Source organism: Poromitra crassiceps, assembly GCF_964638095.1.
Source record: "Poromitra crassiceps genome assembly, chromosome: 8".
NCBI classification, from domain to species: domain Eukaryota; kingdom Metazoa; phylum Chordata; class Actinopteri; order Beryciformes; family Melamphaidae; genus Poromitra; species Poromitra crassiceps.
In genome coordinates, this window is record NC_139629.1 from 35969778 (window position 1) to 35975610 (window position 5833).

Consider the following 5833-nt stretch of genomic DNA (forward strand, 5'->3'; position numbering starts at 1 on the left):
AGTTGTGATTCCAGCTGTCTCCACAGTAACCATCACAAGGCGTGACCCTCGCACGGCGGCAAGCAGGTCCTCTGCTTTCTCTAGTGGCACCTCTGGTCCCGGGAATACAGCCCAGAAGCAAGCAGCCCCTTACGCCACTTTCAAAGAGACGAGCTCTACCCTGCCGTTGCCACCCTCACTGCCACCACCGCCAACAGTCCCGAAATCTATCTTAATGAAGCCATCCCCTATTGCAGATCCTAGATTCTATGGTACATCTTCAAGGTATTGAAAAAAAAACACTGTGGAAGTATAAAGCTCATAAGAAAATGTTCTTATTTGATCTGATCTATTTCTTTCTTTCTTTTGTTCTTTCTTTCTTTTGATCATTATTTAGGTAATATACTAATTGTTTTGGATGGGATGGTGATGTTGTGATTTGGATTTCAGGAGCATGAGCTCTCATTCTCCGGCTGATGGTGAGACACCCCAGTTTCTGGCCAAGCAAACCATATTGTGGAAAGGCTTCCTAAACATGCTCAATGTGGCCAAGTTTGTCACCAAGGGATATCTGGTTTCAGGATCTGCTGAAGTTCTGAAAGCGGTAATGCATTTCACAATTTATTGCATGTACACACAGTGCTGTCAAAAGAGTGTCAAACAAAATTGGTAAAGACTTAAATACCCCTTTCTCTTGTGCTTAGGACCTACCTGATACTATACAAATAGGAGGACGAATCATGCCTGAAACAGTGTGGGACTATGTTGCGAGACTGAAGACCTCTGTCACAAAGGCAAGCAATATATTTTGCCTGTTGTGTCTTTTACAGCAATATCAAAAATATACCCCGATTATAATTATTTTGTGTTTCTTAGGAGTTGTGTGTGATCCGGTTTCACCCTGCAACAGAAGAGGAAGAGGTAGCCTATGTGTCCCTGTTCTCCTACTTCAGCAGCAGAGGGCGTTTCGGTGTGGTGGCCAATAACAGCCGCAGCATCAAGGACATCTACCTGGTTCCACTCAGCGCAAAGGACGGCATCCCATCCAAATTGCAACCTCTTGAAGGACCAGGTGTGACAATGCTTTGACTTGTTTCTTATATTTACCAATACACAAGATATGATGTGATAATACCGTGCATTATTTGACTAGGATGAGTGCCTACTTAATAAACCTTTAGATGATGAAAGAAAGGGTCATGACATGGTTAAGTCATTGGGGTCATCGGGGGGGGGCACCTCCCATTACAGATGTTTTGCTGAATTAGGCCCACAACACCTCCAGAATAAACAGTAACAGGACATTGTTTTGGCACACTGATTTGCATTAGGGGACATTCAGACCAAAAGCGTTTTTGGAGCTGCCAGCATCTTTCTGCAATTCATTCTCTATGTAAGGACGCGCTAGACGTGCTCCTCTTTTAATGAACGCACCTGGCGTTTCAGCGCTGGTGGCGTCTGTTGTTTTTGGAGGAGCGCTGTGGGCGTTTTTAAGCTGAAAAAAGTTGAACATTAGAGGAAAAGCGCCCTGCTCGTGTTTTTCACTCATCCTACCTTCTCTCCTCCCGAGGGATTTTCAACCTCGCTGCTGCCAGAATTGGCAATAATCTGGCTTTCATGTTGACAGTGAACAACATCAAACAGACAAAAGCAGCTGGCTACTGTCCGTGTGGTCGTTGTGTTCTGATCTGTACTGCACGCGACTACAGGGGAAAACAAACGGAGCTAAAAAAAAACGCTCCGTGCGTTGTGTTTTGTGCACAATGGAAGCGCTCTCGACATGATTTTCATTTTCATTTTCATTTTTCTGACTGAAAAAAAAAAACGCTTTTGGTGTGAATGTCCCTTTACAGTGATACTGCGTGGGACGGTTGACCATGTTGGCTTGAGTCATCTACCATGTTCTGTTCTTCTCTATTTTAATCACTTTTGAAAGTGTAATCATTATGCTGAGGCAGCCTTCGATACTGCTGCCATCAGTTGCTGACCTGTGAAGACCTGTGATGACCCCATGGGCTTTATCTGTCTTCCCTAGTTAGCTGCTCTGTTATAATGACAAAAATGACAATGCAACAATTGGGGGGGGGGGGGGAGACAGTGGAAGAAGGCAGAGTTCTCCTCAGTATTTAATTTAAATGAACTGTAATGATTTATCTTACTTTTCTTTATTTCATAGGTTTTGAAAAGAACCGCCCCAATCTCCTTCTGGGACTGGCAATTATCCAGAAACCAAAACGTCCAGGCAGCTTGCAACAGGAGGTTGAAGAGAAGAGACCCAAAGTTCATATGTCCAAAGACCCCATGTGGATGCCGAAACCCCCAGTCCTCTATGGTTCTGACAAACTGGAGATATTCAAACCGTATGATCCAGAGACACCTATCAGCACCACCCCCCCTGGTTCCCCTCATAATGGATCACCATCTGACTCGTCTTCCTCTGGCTCAATTACCATACCAAACGTGTTGGCTTCCATCAAAGCAACCCCTCCTGTTTCCACCTCAGCCCCTGTTGCTGCCACTCAGTCCATCTCAAATACCTTCTCTAACAAGAAGCCCACTACCACATCCAGTGATAACACTCCACTTCAGACTATCTTGAAGACTTTGTTTGGGAATAAGCCATCTGAATCTATGATCCCTGCCGAGGGCAAATCTACAACAACCCCATTAAGTGCTATGAAGCTTCCAGTGCCCCCTCAAGTGCCTCCTGGCCCAATGGTAGATCCAATAGTCCAACAGTATGGACAGAAATCCAAAGTCAAAGCAATAGAGGAGGAGGAAAATGAGTATGACCGGCCATATGACCCAGAGGAGGAGTATGATCCAGCAATGGGATATGGAATGGTTGTTCCACATAGCCTACAAAAGATTAAGGCAAATGTCCCTGCACCATCGACCTTTGGGGAAGATGATGTCGCCTATGATCCTGAAGATGAGACTATCTTTGAGGATATGCAAAGGGATGTAGCAAAGGCCCCTGCTCCAGCCCAAACTTCAACGCCTATGCCATGCCCTGTCCCAATTCCAACCCAGGTCCTAACACCAGTTTCCAATTCACCCCCAGCTCAAGCTTCCACCACAGTCCCAGTCTTGCAGAACCTCCCTACAGGCACTGTGGTTGTCTCAGCTGAAACATTGACTGTACAACAGCAGATGCTTGAAGACCTTAATAAGCAGATTGAAGAACAAAAACGTCAATTGAAGGAGCAAGAAGAAGCACTGCGTCAACAGAAAGAGGCTGTGGGCATCTTCATGGCTCGCTTTTCTGTGTCCGATTCACTGATGTCTCCTCCAACAAAATCTCTGCCTCTCGGGCAGCCCTCACAGCAGTGTGACATAATTAAATCAGAGTCAAACCCTTCAGAATCAAAGGACAAGACCAGTGACCTTACAACGGCTTTGAACAATCAAAGTGTGGATTCACAAACTATCAAGACAGAAGACACAACTACCAACCCTGATTTGAAAAACGACATGTCCATTGTTACTGAACAAGATGAAACAAAGGAACATGTTAAGGAAAGTGACAAGTATTCCTCAGCTGGAGAAATTGAAGACTCTGATGTTGCTTATGATCCAGCGGATGAATCACTCTTTAATGAAATGCAAGATGATGTATTTCAAGGGGGCAGTGTGAAGTCTCGGGAATCATCTTTGTCTCGAGCAGGGCATCGTGCCTCCCATAAGGGTACTCCTCCGAAAACATCCCATGGCAGAAGGCATAAGCAGTCACCAAAGAGACGGAGTCACCGAGAAAGGGATCGCAATGGAAGCCCCTCGAGAAGGTCCCAGCGACGCTCCCCTTCACATTCCCGAAGGAGGAAAGACGGGGACAGACACCGGAGAAGTGAAAGGGACAGGTCGAGGCATAGAGCCAGGGATCAATCTGAACACCAGGGGCGCCATCGCAGGGAATATGCCTCACGCCCCTCGCATTCTCATGGACATACTAGATCCCCATCATCCCCCAGAAGAAGAGATGCTTCACCAAGACAGCAAAGGGAACCTTCTCCTCAAGTTCTCGAGGAATCAAAACATCCAAGTTTTCTTAGAAATACACCATTAGGCCCCGCCCTTGGACCACGTGTAGAGAACTCATCATACAAACCTATTACTATTACTATTAAAAATGATCCTGATGGACCTCAATCGAACCGCGTTGAGTTTGCAAATACGCAGCAAAAGAGGCTCGACAAAGACTTGTCTCCAGTGACACATGAACTACTCACCAATGTGAAGCATGAGTATAAAGAACCATCAAAATCCCTGGAGCTTCAAAAACTTTCATTCAGTGATCATGACAACACAGGCAGTGGTCCTCTTAAGGTAGATATGCTCTCTCAACAGCAATTCATGCTTCACAGCAAAATTGACAGTGCAGTTCCGCTAAGAGTAATTGATCCACCTACTCGAGATTCTCCTCAGAGCCCTGATCCAGAGCCACAGTTTATGAAGCCCAACATCATAGAAAAGAGTGACTCAGATCAGGTAGAGGAAGCCAAAGATCTTGGGCCAGTTATCAGTGGCTCAACACCATGTGTGAGTGGTGAAATTCCTTTTCTGTCTATTGAAGGTCAAAAAGAAACAATGGGCAGTTTGAAATTACCTTGCATTGGAAGTCTTATTCCAAATATGACAAGTCCAGATATCAGAGCTCCAGATTTAAGAGACACAGGTTTCATAGGCCGGGATATGGCAGAGGCAGACAAACAGATGGAAAACACAGGTCCAGGCTTAAGACACCCAGAATTATTAGGCCATGGTGCAAGACATTCAAGTCCAGGTACAGGCTCAGATAGCAATGTTTCAGGACCAGATCTAAGAGGCCAAGGTCCAGAGATGGGAATACTCAAAATGATGAGTCCTAAACCAGAAGCCCCTGGGATGCAAAATCATATCCCAGATAGAAGAGGCTCAGAGCCAGAGATAAGTAACCAAGGTAGGGACAAAGGCCCTGGGACAAATGTAAGTGGCCCTGGAATGAGGGGTGCAGGACCACATATGAGTGGTCCAGGAATAAGAAGTCCAGCACCTGACTTGACAGGCTCAGGAATTAGGAGTCCAGGACCATATATGACATTGCCAGGAAGTAGATGTCCTGGACAAGATATGCAAGGCCCAGACAGTTGTGGTCCTGGACCAGTCATGAAAGACCTAGCGGTGAGGGGTCAAGGGCCAGAGATTAAGGGTCCAGATCCTAATATGAGAGAACCAGGCATTAAAGATCAAAATCCAGATGGTTCAGGACCAGGAATGAGGCTTCCAGAGCCAGATATGCAAAGCGCAGGAATGCAAGGTGTAAAGGTTCCAGGTCCTGCTATGGGACACAAAGAACCAGACATGAGAGGACAATGGCTTGCACCAGCTATTACAAATCCACATATGAGTGGATCAGACATACAGAATGAGAGGAGAGGTCTAGGCATAAATAACATGGAGGTACAATGTCCAACTAACAGAGATTCCACTCTAGCTATGAGGGGTCCTTGGTCAGATAATATAGGGCCTAACATGGGAGGCCCTGGATCAGATATGCATCTGTTGCTATCATTTGTCGCTCTTGGACAACAAATGATGTGTTCAGCACCAGGTATAGGCATTCCAGGCCCAGGTCTAATGGGTGAAATAACAGGTGGTCCAAGGCCAGATATGAGGGGTCCAGGGTCAGATTTGAGAGGTTCAAGGCCAGAGGGGAGAGGTTCAGAATCAAATTTGATGGGGCTAAGGCCAATCCTGAAGAGGCCAGTTTCAGATGTGAGAGGTCAGAATTCAGATAGAAGGAGTCCAGGGACAGATATGAGTAGTGCAGGGCAAGGCTCAAGAGGTCGTGGTCAAGGTTTAAGAGATCCAAGTC